General features: G+C 33.5%; 1 long non-coding RNA gene across 1 annotated transcript; it reads right to left on the reverse strand.

The window, feature by feature from the left end:
* Positions 1-1562: 1562 nt before the first annotated feature.
* LOC118754327 lies at positions 1563-1933 on the reverse strand. Its single transcript, XR_004994879.1, has 3 exons — positions 1891-1933; positions 1690-1818; positions 1563-1627 (listed from the first exon to the last, which is right to left on the reverse strand). It is a non-coding gene; the product is annotated as an uncharacterized LOC118754327 (long non-coding RNA).
* Between the last annotated feature and the right edge of the window lie 9921 nt (positions 1934-11854).

Raw genomic sequence — 11854 nt, forward strand, 5'->3', positions numbered from 1 at the left:
TACGCATGATGCCGAAATCGTCGATAATGATGTCTAACCAGCAAGTAGTGATAACCAGACATTGAACAACCGGCCCTTAGTGTTGTTGCCAATGACATGGCACTATTGCACTGTTAATAACCAAATTTAGCCGCAGTTGCACTCGCACGTGATATAATAGCTGGTGTCGGCAAGCTGTGGGAATGCCCAGGAGATGGCGTTTGTTCAGCTATCGCAATCATTGCACCGACGGCGGTGGGCAGTACTGCTGGTTAGGGATGCAAGTCAAAAAAATACATCGATGTTTTTTTCGATTTTATGCATCGAAATATAGGATCGATACATATCGATGTATCGTATAAAGACATCGATATTTTCGATGCATCCAATGAAAATATCAACAGTTTCTTTCAATTAAAAATATACAACAAGAAAATGAAACAATCGTAACTTCGATCAGTGTTTATGTAATAACTCACAGTGAAATGTATTAATTGATTTAAACAGTAACAAATCCCAGTTTTTTCTGTTCTTTTTAGAAGGCTTCGAAATTTTCGGAAGGTATGGAAGTGGCGACATTTAAATATTTATAAGCATAATAAAATAATATAAAGTGTCCCAGCTAGCAATGCCATTATATTTCGGTACACTTATTTGGCAATTTATTACCATAATTTGTTCCTTCATTAGATTTTCATGTTAACCCTTTTGAGAGAGAAATCATGAAGTTTTTTGATTTGAATAAAAAATAAAAAAAATAAACATGTCAATAAATTCTTGTCGCTTGTGCAAAAGTACACACAACGTTGCATTACTTATGTTTTAGTCCATCAGAATGAAGATCTAAGCCGGAATCAGGCAGAGGTATGCAAAAAAAAACCAAGGATTAATGCCAGAAACTCAAATTTTGCTTTGAAATAAGCGTACATCAAACTGGCTGCATACTTTATATTATTTCTCTATGTTGATAAGCTATGTGAAAAAATTTTGGAATATACTGTTTAAAATCTGTCTAAATTTCCAAATGGTTTTAGAGTGTCAATATCATATCAATTAATATTATTATATTGTAGATGGTATTTTGGCACCAAATGTTTCTACTAATAAAGAAGCAATTAATTAATGCAATGACATTTTGGATAGTATTAATATAATGTATATTCTAAAAGTGCATAAATCGTGAAAAATTCACATACAGAATAGTTACTGGAGCGAAGAGTTTGAAAACATACAAAATAATTTTAGTATGTACAGTGCAAGGCGAATCTATACAAGGTGGTTTATCGGATCCGATGATTTCACGACGACTTTGTACCTTTTGTCTAAATGATGTGTTTGCTGCAATTTTGTTTTGTATCGATTGTCAGTGTGCGTATAATTTGTTAGTTTAATTTTTTTTTGTTCTGTTAACACCACCTTGTATAAATTCGCCTTGGTACAGTGTACATTGCACACAAAAGTCGATGCATCGAAAAAAAATACATCGATATATCGATGTATATTGGAAGGTCCAAAACATCGGATTTTTCGATACATCGAATAGCAAACATCGATGTTTCCGATGCATCGATGTTTTTTTTTTGCATGCCTACTGCTGGTACATATTTACCACAGCAGTGGTTGGGGCATTTTGTTCTGCAACAATAGCCTGCAATGATGGCATGTCCTATAATGTCGACGAACAAAGATATAAAATTGAAAATTACTAACCTTATTCCCGGCTGATTTGGAAGACCACCTTTGGTCACGACCAGAACGCATTTACCAAGAGGAAAAACCGCAGGGATTGCAGTAGTTCTTGCAATCACCGTTGATGATGCTGTGCTTGTAATTAATAGTCTGAAAAGACAGAAAATTGCATTAATCAAATGTTAAATACATCAAATAAATAAATTTCAATAACTTTTTTACCATTTCACAAACCGAATTACCAAGAAATAGAAACTCACCGCGATGCGATACAGAAATAAAAACCAACAGGGCTTAATTTTCTTGGTAAACAACACAAGCGCTTAGAGTAATCTGATCCACAATATTGGGCCTTATGCATAAAAAGTGAGCTTAAGCTCAGACTCAATTTTTGCACTGAAGGGGTGAGCTCAAGCCCAAGAATTTGTACTGAAAATAGAGTCGGAGCTTAAGCTCACTTTTTATGCATGAGGCCCATTATTTTGGAAAAATAAGAGTTGAAAAGAGTTTCCAAACATTATTATCGCATTATCTAATTAGCGCACATGATTGTGTTTATTTTTAGTAGAATATAATTGTATTATCTCAGACTTTTTTTCAATGTTTTCTAACATTCATTCTTTTGGCATGCAAAAGCAACCATGCGTTCAATTTCTTGTGGGGAAATCTGGTCCCCATAAAGGACTTTCACCACGAAACAGCTACAAAAACAAAAACCTTTTCTACTGGTAGACTGTGCACTGAAGTCCAATATAATAATAATAATAGATTGGCCGTGTGTCGTGCGCCTTGATGTTGTCACACAAAGCGGACAGACCTACAGTTTTACGCCGACTCCAAACGGCGACTGTATTTTTATGAGAAGCTGTTTTTCGTGCCAGAAATACACTCGGAGGTTTGCCATTGCCTGACGAGGGACGACCGCTGTTAAGAAAAAACCTTTTTTTCTATATTTTTTGCGATGTTGCTTTGACCAGGGCTTGAACCCAGGTGCTGATGAGTGAAAGTGCGCACTGCTTACCACTACACCACAGCGGCCGATATACGTAGACTTATTTCAGACGAAATACCATAAATGTCTTACAATTTTATTTGTAGGCCTTCATTCTGAATTGTCTTTATTTTGTTTAGTCGCCTTAAACAAGGACCGCGATGGTTATGGTGGTAGATTAAACGGTGGTAATTTGACTTTGATGCCTTCTGTCCCCGAATAACTTCACTTGATGATTTTTAGCAATAACTCGACTCCAGCGCCACCTTGCGGATCTTTCTTGCAATAGTATTGCCCCTATCGTTACCAATATTTATCTCGATTATGAGGCAAATCGGATCAAAAATACGATTTTTAGTAATAATTCGACTCCAGAGCCAGTGTCGAGCAATTGTTTTCGCTGCAATATTTTCCTTCACGTTACCAATACCTGTTTTGAATATTATGCAGATCAGATCGTAAATACAATTTTTAATAATAACTCGACTCCAGCGCCACCTAGCGTTTTAAGTTGTGAACCTAAACTATACAGGAAACCAATGGAACACGTAAAAAATTTCATTACAATCAATTCGTTCGTTTAGGAGGAGCTCACTCACAAACACACGTACCCATAAATGATATACATATGTAGTTACAGATAGGTAGCATGTTCCGAAGGTGTAACTCCCCCTTTTCCAATAGCCTCCACTTTTCTCCATGAGTGTGGGATTGATACCATACCGGAGATGCACGATCCCTTGATATAATGCAATTAGTATCAGCCTATTACCAAAAGTTGTCCAAAATTTCAAAAAAAAAAATCGGTACAGCCGTATATAATTAGTATTGATAGACTAAGTCGGGTATTCGTGCATGAAAAGGAAAATTGCCCGCTGATTGGCTGTCTCCATTGTTTCTGCTTGTCGCAAAAAAAACTTTCCTAGTGACGAATTAGTCCTTTGATATGGTGGTTGCTGAAAGCTATTTACATTCGACATTTCATAAAACTTGGATATGCCGTTTGCTAAATCAACTTTTACAAATAAGGGAGTTCTCTAGATAACCAATACGTTATTTTTTAAACGAGTTAAGGCATATAGGTCGTTGAAACCTATGAAATTATAAAATCTCGTCTGCGCGCTAAGCATACGAAAGATATCAAGTTTACCTTAAAATGATTCCAGGTAAACAACGCGTGAACGTGTAACCTTCTTGTAGGTGCCACTGCGAGTTCTAATATTTCCAACTCAAATTTAGTAACCTTGCCTTGATAAAATACCACTCCTCATTACTGTAGCAAATGCCTCAATAGAGCTTTAGATAATAAGGCCGAACCCGGCTCTCCCTTTTCCATTAAATGAAATTTTTATGTCAGTACGGCACTTATAAAATAAACCTCCATAACAAATTTAAAATACTTCCAGAGATTTTCTATCCTTCCAGAGATATGTATTAAGAAGTTTTTAGTTTGTATGGAAGGGGGCATGCCTCCTTTTTTAATACCTCACAATTTTTCCATGATCAATTGATACATTTTGTATATACAACTCCATACCAAGTTCCAGTATTCTTCCACAAACACTTTTAGGGATATGTTGCAAGAAAAAGTCAATTTGTACAGGAAGTGCCACGCCCCTTTTTCTTATAACCCTAATCTTCTTCCATGAATTTAGAATTGATTTTATATACCCCAGTACCAAGTCCCAGCATTCTACCATGAACACCTCTAGAGATATACAGTATAAAACAGTAAATTTGTACGGGAAGTACCATGTCCTCTTTTCGCAATATTATTAACGCAAATTTTTCTCCATGAGCATGGAATTAATTTTTTATATACACATCTCGGTGCCAAGTTCCAGTTCTTTGCAATAAACACCTCCACAGATATGCAGCATAGAAAAATCAATTTGCATGGGAGTTGCCACACCACCTTTTCCAATAACTCACATTTTTTTCCGTGAGTATGGTATTTGTTTCACATACATTATATATGTATTTCCATACCAAGCTTGAGTACTTTACCCAAACATTTGAAGAGATATGCAATATGAAACATTCAGTCAGTATGGGAGGTGCTACGCCTCTTTCCCAAAAACGTCCATTTTTCTTCGTGAATATGAATATGACTTCACACAGTGTTGCCAAAATGTTAATCTGATTAACGATTAAAAATTAGCGATTAAAATGTTAATCGCGTTTGACGATTAAAATTAATTAGTCGTAGTCGTAAAATTTTTTTAATCGTTCATAGCTGGCTGCGATTAGGATTAATTAATTTTAACCATTAATCGTTAATCCAATTAAAAATAAAATCTGATTAAGTTGTCTAGTTTGTCCGAATTTGAAACCAAACACCAGTTATAGTAATTATTTTGTGTTTTACGCTTATAAAAAGCACATAATATAAAAAAATTATAATTATTGTTATTAGTAATACACACACTGGGAACTTTTACAAACCTTGTTTGTAAATCGTTTGTTGGTATAGATCTTAATGAAAATGCACACCAAATTGCTCAGAGTGATGAGGAAACCCGACTTAGCCATACCGGATTAACTTGTTTTGTGTGCACAGGGAAATTCCAGCATAACTTAATTAATCACCAAACCTACTTGATCAAATTAAGAGTTAATGATTAAAAATTAATTTTTTAATCGCGGTCATGATTAACTGTTTAGTCAGATTAAAATTAATCATGATTAACTGTAATCAGATTGAATTTAATCGAATTAACCAACTGATTAAAACAGCAATCGATTAATGCCATTATTGATGTCACATAGATATCACTATACCAAGTTTCAGTTCTCTCCCACAAATACTTCCAGATATATGTATGTAATATGAAAATTCCAATTTGTATGGGAGAGGCCTTGAGTTATCGGACTTACTTTCAGTCTAAGACCATCCTGGCGAAGTCCGTAGTAATTTGACCAAATTTCGTTCTGAACGGGAAACCGGTTAAGGAAGTAGCCTATTTTTCAATCCAGGTCATAAACCATCTGTGGGCAAAATTTCATGTTCAACCAGGTGGAAATTCTTAAAAAAGTGGCCTATTTTCCAATCTAGGTCATAAGCTACCTGTGTGCAAACTTTCATGCAAATCAGTTCAGTCAGTTCCGCGTATTAATTTAATTGAACTTTTCTAACAGGTGGAAACTCTTAAAAAGGTAGCCTATTTTCAAACATAGATCATCAGCTATCTCTGTGCGAAATTTCATGCAAATCTGTTCAGTCGTTTCCGCGTATTAATTTAATTATACTTTTTAGCAGGTGGTAACTCTTAAAAAAAGTAGCCTATTTTTCAACCTAGCTGATAAGCTATCTGTGTGGAAATTTTCATGCAAATCCGTTCAGTTGTTTCCGCGTATTAATTCAATTAAACTTTTTTAACAGGTGGCAACTCTTCCAAAAAATTCCCCTATTTTCCACTGTAGCTCATACGCTATCTGCTTGCAAAATTTCATGCAAATCCATTTAGTCGTTTCCGCGGATTAATTTAATTAAACATTTTTAACAGGTTGAAACTCTTAAGAAAAGTAGCCTATTTTCCAACCTAAGTCATAAGCTATCTGTGTGCAAATTTTCATGCAAATCCATTCAGTCGTTCCCGCATATTAAATAAATCAAATTTTTTTAACAGGTGGCAACTCTTATAACCTATTAACCAATCTGGCCGATAGGCTATCTGCGTACAAAATTTCATGCAAATCCGTTCAGTCGTTTCCGCGTGATGATATCCCAAACATCCAAACATACAAACTTTCACATTTATAATATTAGTAAGAAGTAAGATTAGTAAGATCATGCTTTGTCGTCAAAGTATCCGGAAGTTAACAAGTTCTTTAATGTTGGTATTTTTACCGGAGGTATCTCGTTATTATTTTTTTTTTTTATTATGCAAAACTTTCGATATATGTGTCAATGGTTAGCTCCTAAACTATGAATCCGGTAGGAAAACATTGTTTACATAGAAGATATCAAAACTAATGAGCTTCGCTACTTTAAACAGAAATTTGAGATTGGCCAGCTATATAAAAAAATGAAATTTTTGTATGGGGCCTTCCAAAGGAGAGGATATAGGGATATGTTCCCAGGAAAATATTGTTGGGGAAGGAATAATAATGGGGGTATTTTTGGTACATTTGATCCCTTTAGAAGCAACTCTTGGGTAGGTATGACCCTATTTTCGTATTTCATTACAGACTCTGCTAGATATATTGTGGAGTTTAACATAGTTGCAAGGTCTGGCTTAAATAGTATCTAAAAGAATATATCATGAAGAGCTTCACAAAAAAATTTTAAGAAAAATACATGACAATACAGTTTTTAGATTGTCCGAAATTTCGACTTCTTTGACGAAAAAACGGCTTATTTTGACACATTACTCTAGCTACGTCCCTCATCATATATTAATTGTTTTTATTACATAAAAAAGAGCATCGTTTTCTATGCCAAATACATGTTCTCCAGCGTCTTGGTACACTACTGTGATGAACAACATACCACATTTTAAAAATGTTTATTTGATTTTTGTACTTTTCCAAAAACAAAGTTTCAAAACTTCAAATTTGACCTAACAAAAAAATTATAAAGTGAGCTTTCAAACACCAAAGGATAGTTTTTTCTATGTAATTAGACATTTATTAACAATTTGAAATTATCAGAACATCAAAATTCCATTTTGATTTTTTTCCGGCTAAACTCGTCATATGGCCCATTGTGTGTCGCCCCGCCAGAAGAAGTTAAGTAGTGCGCCTACATATATGCAGGATTTACATACGCTACAGCGGAAATAAACGACACGCCATTTCTTTAAATGAAATTAACTGCTGCTATATGTATGTATGTTTATATTAAACGTGAGCAAACAACATTTTGCTTGCATAGTCTTCTGTTCTCTTTTCACTGCAAGTTGAATTATTTTAATATCTATTGCAAAATTTTATGCAGACAAGGCAAAAAAGTAGAAAATAAATAAAATAAAAAAACTTTTTATTCAATTGTATGTTAAAACTACGTTATTTCACTTTCTTTCCATAAAATACAAAAACACATTATAACCGAAAATATTAAATGGAAACATAAAAACATATACATTATGGAATTAAAAATGACAAGAAAACCCACAGATTGAGTTTGAGGACAAACAATTTAACTCACACTATTTTAACATTAATACATACGAATTATTGAACACTAACTACTAATGATCTATACCATCTTTTGTGGTAGCTTTGTCAATGCTAAAAGTTGGTTTATAATCATAAAAAATGTATGCGGCCGCAATGTTGTCTGTATCTTCCTTTCTGTTCATAGTCTTTTCTCTCCTTTGCATTATTCTGAGGCTCTCCAATGTATATCGGGTTGACTCTCTTTTTTCTTTGTGAATAACTTTCGCGTTTGCTGTGTGTCCACTTGTTGAAATATATTGTGCTAATGCTGTACTGCTTTTTAGCCGACTTCCAAAAAAGGAGGAGGTTATCAGTTCGTCGGAATATTATTTTTTTTTTTATGTATGTTACCGCATAACTTTGGACCACGTCAACCGATTTCGATAATTCTTTTTGCATCGGAAAGCAAACCGGCATTTAAATATCTGCATACATACATATACATACATACCTAACCAATTATGCATGTACGCCGAATTCGCCGACAAGCTTTTTTAAAAACGAAGTATATTAGTACAAATTGTTAGTAATTTTCATTAGAGTTTGAATAACTCCTTTCACTAAATGGCTTTTAGTAACTTTAACGAGACCTTAACTTATTTTATTTTATTAATTTTAGTGCAGTTTTGACAACATTTTCTTGCTAAAAAATCTTTTGTTACACTACTTCATTTTATTCCTTTGATTGTACAGGTTAAATAAAAGATTGATTTTAAAAAATATTTTTTTTACATTATTTTTTCATAATTCGTTGATTTATTAGTTCTCGTATTAATTTAGCAGGATAATTATTGCATATTAAGATTTTGTTTACTTTCTCTATGTTAGCGTCATGGAATCGTGTGTGGCTTATCGTCAATATTTTGTGGAAGAGGTTTTTTGATGTGTTAATCTTATATTTAGTTGGTGGCAATTAATAATAATTTATTAAGCGTCCAGAAGAAGTTGGTTTAGAGTACCAGTCAAATAAAGGGATTTTTGAATTTTTCTCTATTTCCATCGTAAATTGGAGTTTGTTGTGATACTTGTTTAGAATCCCTAGAATAATATTCTCGTCATTGGGTTTAACTATAGCGAAGATGTCGTCCACATATTTGGCTATAAATTTGATGTCAATATTGAATTTTTCCTTGAGCTCCGAGATGACATTGTCCAGTAGGTTGTCCATAATTATGTCAGCTATTGCTGGGGAAATAGGATTACCCATAGGCATTCCAAACGTTTGCGAATATAGTTTTTTGTTGAATATGAAATAGTTATTGTCATTTACGCAAAAACTTAACATTTCTTGGAACTTATTTTTCGGAATATTAGTTTTATGGTGAATTTGGTCCCATTTATTTAGGGTGGCCAGATGCGCTGATTTAATCAGTACGTGTGCTGATTTTTTTCTATTGTACTGATTTTTAAGAGCCCGAAATAAGTACGCAAAATCTACTGATTTTTTGAGTTTGTACGATTTTGTACTCATTTTTACATTTAATACTTTTGTAAATTGGTGTAATTGACATTTACTTGAGGTTTACATGTTCAAACAATGGTTTTTCACAACTCATACGTGTGAGCAGATTGAAAGCATTAATTAAATTTAACCCATTATTAAAAAGGTGTCAGCTTGCAACTGTTTCGTTTCCTAGGATTTCGCAAAATAACAAACTGTTTGGATTCAACCCAACCCAACTTCACGATTTGCAGGTTTTACAGGATTTACAGGAAAAGCTGGTTTCGCCATTAATAAATCTAATAAAAGGTGGTGTGAGTTAATCATATGTGACCTGGTCTACGAAAAGGGAGCTTACGTGCGAAAAAAGTTTTCTGTGAAAAAGCTGTTAAAAGTGAAAATCATCTCATCTTCCATCCGAATCAACCAAAAAGTGAAAATTGATTTTTTTGACACCTAAGCCCCCTTTCCGTAGACCAGGTCACATATATTAAGTACACTGAGAAGATGACAATAAGAGATAATTTTTCGATTATAATAAACATCCACTGAGAAATCGGCTGTCAGTATTTCAAACTTAAGACGACACTGCTACGGTGCAATGTAAGTTCTAAAAATTTGGAAAAGGTGCAAACTACCGACTCTTGGATATGATATATGTAGCTTTACTTTGATTTTTGATGTTCGACCACCTGTAATTTTACTTGCACATACACATTTAACACTATTAAATTTCATTCGTACTCGAAAATTCGATTAGCGATAATTCGGTAATATACCTTTTAGTCAACATTTTAATATAAATGTTGTATTTAATAAGCACACCAACTAAATGTGTTTTAAATTTGTAGCTTAAAATATGCAGATTCTGACTCGAGCTCGTCTTCTACGGAAACGGAATGGGCTACAAATTTTTTTTTTCTCAATTCTTATAAATTTTCTAGAAAGTTTGAGACTTCAACTCACATGTCTTTTGTTATAGAATTTACTATATGTTTATAAAAAATTTAAATTAAGTAAGGAAAGAAAAAATTTTCAAAACCTGTCAATACATTTTACTACTATTTTCCTGAGCACAGCTGTACATACATACGTAATACCATTGATTTGTTTTAAAGTAATGAATTTTGGTATTGATAATACTATACGTATTTAAAAGTCTATTAGTTATTTTTTGTAAATTAGTGCGCTGTTATTTGGTTGTTATATTAATAATAATAAAAAATACGCTTAAAATGAGCTTTTTATGGCTTTGTACTGATTTTTGATCCCAACTTTACTGATTATGTCCCTATAATATCTGGCCACCCTACATTTATTCATTAGGATTTTTGAGGTTAACATTGTTGGTAAATTTGTGAACAAGGAGACGACATCGAATGACACTAATACATCTTCATCACACACACATATATTGGCTAGCTTATCTTTTAGGTTGAAGGCATTCTTCACGTTGTATTTTTCCGAAATTAATATTTTCAAAACATCTCCGATATATTCTGACATTTTATAACAGTGGACCATAAAAGAAGAAACAATAGGAAAAAGAGGAACATCTAGCGTAAGAATTTTTGGCAATCCATAAAATCTTGGCGCTGTGGCTGCCGTGCATGTGAGTTTTGTTTTTTTCTAAAGTTGATGTGTTTGCCTTTGTAAAGTTCGTCCACTATTTTATTGTTTTGTCTTTGGAGAGTGTTTGTGGGGTCACTTCTTACTGATTTGTACGTGTTTTTTGTCTTCTATTAATTTATTCATTTTCTCCAGGTACTCTGTTTTACATAGCTATTGTTTTGTTTTTTTTTTTGTCGGCATCAGTTATAACAACATTGTTTTTGTGTAGCTTGACGAACGCCTTTGCTTTGTGAAAAGCTGCTAAAATAAATTTCTCCGGTGCATTATGCTTTATATTGCGTTTGAATAGTAGGATTCTACTGCTCACTTTATTTCTGGCTATTTCTTTTTCTTTTTCATTCTCCACTTTATGTGTTCGATTAGGCCCATAGCTCGATTTTGGAAGCTAACTTCGAAAATCGGAGAAATTACTTTTTTAATTATGACTCAATCTCCTAAACAAAATTTGTTTGGTCCAATACCCAGCCGAGTGCTGTACAGTGTAATTTTTAGGAAAACTTTAAGAAAATACTGATAGTTTTTTTCTTGCTTCGTTCTGTTTCATGAGTTTTTGGTAATCTGTGCTTGGCCCCTGATCTCTATATTAAAAATAAAGCAGTGCGATTAACTGGGTTGTGCGTGTTTGAAAAATTATCTTTTTATCATTAACCTAGAAATACCCCTTTTGGAACGAGTACCAGTTTTAAAACGATAATATACATTTTTGTAAAAAAAAAGAATTAAGCCGCTCTGTGAACACACGCGAGTGCGATTTTCCTGCAACATCGTGAGCACTTACAAAATTGGGCAATTATTAACCGTACCTGCGTCCGCATAATTGCGCAATGATTGATCACTTTCGTTATTCTTCTGAAAAATGATAATGATACAAATATCATTTTAATAATAACACACTGGTGAAAAATGCCTATCAGTTCTTCGAATTCACTGAATTTTCAAAATTTTCAAATTACTTAATTTTC

The sequence above is a fragment of the Rhagoletis pomonella genome, unplaced genomic scaffold, assembly GCF_013731165.1.
Source record: "Rhagoletis pomonella isolate Grant_MI unplaced genomic scaffold, Rhpom_1.0 Rhpom_scaffold_03711, whole genome shotgun sequence".
Lineage (NCBI taxonomy): Eukaryota > Metazoa > Arthropoda > Insecta > Diptera > Tephritidae > Rhagoletis > Rhagoletis pomonella.